We start from the raw sequence: 3,023 nt of genomic DNA, 5'->3' as shown, positions 1-3,023 counted from the left end.
GATACGTGAAAGTGTGGGACCATTAAAAAAAACACACATACACAGGTTAACATTATTTTAACATGATAACTCTGATATCATATAATTTATCAAATTAAAAATGTTGAATATGCAGTGTTAGAAATTGATGCATTTTAATTTTGAGGTTTCAGAATTTGATCTTGAAAAAAGTCAAATAAATAAAAAACGTATAAAAGAGATTTCAAAATGATTCGTTTAAACATTATTTAAAGTGTTTTAGGTATTGAAATCATTGGAATTTGAAATGATTCATTATTTTTAAATGTGTACATTTTTTATTTTAATAATACATGAAATTTCAATCATCATCAAATTTATCATCAAATTATTATAAAGCATTCATATTAAAATTTTCAAATATACATATTTTGTTGTATTAGAACTCGGTTTAAACAAATAAAGTTAGCAGGTTCAAAAATAATTAAAACATTCATAAATTGGGATAGAGTATTCACGAAATTATAAAATTCCCGGCAATGAACAATTCCTAAATTGCAAATTCCTAGCAGTTAAAAAATATTGACCAATAATTTGAAGATTCCTGGTGGTTGATAGTGATAATTCCCAAAATAAAATTTGCAACAGGAAAAACTTTCCAAGTTATAAAATGGCCCAACCTCCACAATTACAAAATTAATAATAAATAAATAATACCGTATAAACAAGCAATACGTAAAATAAAAAACTTGCACAACAGATAAAAGTACGTTAAATGATTTATTATGTCATAACATTTTTTAAATGTTCAGATTCGAACTTTTTTAATTACGTAATATCATAAACTGTCGGGAATTTTCTAATTTTGAAAATTTTTATTTTCGGGAATTTCCTATATCGAATGTTGTGTTTTCGGTAATTTTTCAGCGTGGGTAATTTTTTATTGAAGGATTTATAAATCGTCTCCAGTGATTCACAAAAAAGTAATGTTTAGGTTAATGAATTTAGATCAAATTAGTTTAATATTTACAAATTCTACCAACTATTTGGAGTTCAATGTAGATTATTTTTTTAAATACCAAAATTCATTTCAGAACTGTGAACTCACGGACTCTTTGAATTTCACCTTGTAAGCATTTCTTTCATTTTTCTTATCGCAGTTCAACTAGCTTCAATCGAAATGATAGGTAAAAAAAAACATAAAAATACATATATTTGCTACTGAACATATAAAGTACTCGCAAAACAAATATACTTGTCTTCATTTGCATTTTATTAATGAGTTTTTTATGTTTGAAATAAAATATAATTATCTCAATTTACAACTCATTAATTTTGCAAACCACTGCGCTAATTATGACACCACACCACACATGGCTCGTTGGTCTAGGGGTATGATTCTCGCTTCGGGTGCGAGAGGTCCCGGGTTCAAATCCCGGACGAGCCCAGGCGAAAATTTTTTTTAGACTTTGTATTCCTCTTTGTACATTGACTAAATATTTTTCCTAAAAATTCAAACACTTTTATTATTTAAAATCAATCAAAATCAAATTTGAAATAGGTTCTGTATATATATTTTTTGTGTGGATAATTTGATTATTTTAAACAAGAGACATGCATGGAAAATTCATTTTTTCTGTCTAAAACTAATATCATTTGTTGAAAATTTGACTATTTGACTACAAATTAATCCAATTTTTAGGAAATTTAAGAATTTCATCAAAGTGATTTTTTTTGTAATAATTCAGATGAAAATTTAATTATTCTATTTTTAGATGAAAATTTATATTTTTTGTTAGAAAATTCAAGTATTTGATGGAAGGATTTGGTTGACATAGTTTAAAATTAATTTTTCGGAAGTTAGCAGTCTAAACTCTAAACACTCCAATCTCGTTTTATGTTGACACGTATACGTGGCGCAGCGGACTACCCAGGTGCGAATCTACAATGGTAGCGAAACGGCGATCGCCCCCCCCCCCCCCGGATTTTCCTACTTACAAAAAAATAGCGTATATATATATTTGTGTGTGTGGGTGTGTGTGTGTGTAAACACACATGCATATACATATTTATTATGCCCCCCCGGACACTTCTTTGCAGCCGCGCCTGGCACCAGCACAAAACGAGATTGGAGAGTCAGAGATTAGTCTACTAACCGCAGATTGGAGATCCCAGCATAGAGGTACTGAATTGAACTACTATCGGCGAGAAAACCATAGGAATCTGCCTTTGAAGCTTAACAACTGAGTCAAAAAAAATGCTAGCGCAACAAAAAGATTGTCATTTAAAAGCTGAAAGTGTTCTACGTTAATGAGTTTCAAGCAGTTTATGCAAAAAAATTTTGTGCTTAGCAGACTGAAAAATGTAAAAAAAGTAAGGATTTTTGGGTACATTTAAGAACAGTCAAGTTTAGTTGAGAAATCAAGTCAGTTGAGAAATTTAAAAAATAATAAAAATTGTTTCTTAAAAGTACAAAAATGTGCAACTATATTATCTTCAGTTGTAATACAGATATTAAAGCGACTCAAACTGCAAACTGCAATGGATAGGCTCTGTATTTATTTTCAATCACCCGGAAGGATGTGTTAGTCTTATTTTTTGTGAAAATCGCGATAATTTAGACATTTTTTTTGTTGGAAAACAAGTGACAGAAAGCAGGAAAGGGGGCTTTTTTTGTTTTACTGCCGTCCGCTGGTGCTATTCTTCGGCCCCTAGTTCTGAATGCTTGGAAGGCACCTGGCCACGAGTCAAAGAAACGGACCAGCGGTCGGCAGTAAAAAAAACGCCCCCCCCCCCTGCTTTCTGTCACTTGTTGTCCAACAACAAAAAAATGTGTAAAAATATCGCGATTTTCACAAAAAATAAAACTAACACATCCTTATGAATTGAAAATAAATTGAATAAATAGATTGAAAATAAATGCAGAGCCCATGCATTACAGTTTGCAGTTTCAATCGCTTTAATATCTGTATTAGAACTGAAGATAATATAGTTGCATATTTTTGTACTTTTAAGCAACAATTATCCTTACTTTTTTTTACATTTTTCAGTCTGCTAAGCACACA

At 30.4% G+C, this 3,023-nt stretch overlaps 1 non-coding gene across 1 annotated transcript; it reads left to right on the top strand.

Moving 5' to 3' along the window:
* The first annotated feature begins 1,333 nt into the window (after positions 1 to 1,333).
* Trnap-cgg lies at positions 1,334 to 1,405 on the top strand. Its single transcript has one exon. It is a non-coding gene; the product is annotated as a tRNA-Pro (tRNA).
* The last annotated feature ends 1,618 nt before the right edge of the window (positions 1,406 to 3,023 follow it).

Source organism: Belonocnema kinseyi, chromosome 2 (genome assembly GCF_010883055.1).
Source record: "Belonocnema kinseyi isolate 2016_QV_RU_SX_M_011 chromosome 2, B_treatae_v1, whole genome shotgun sequence".
NCBI lineage: Eukaryota > Metazoa > Arthropoda > Insecta > Hymenoptera > Cynipidae > Belonocnema > Belonocnema kinseyi.
This window is presented reverse-complemented; position numbering and strand designations above follow the sequence as displayed.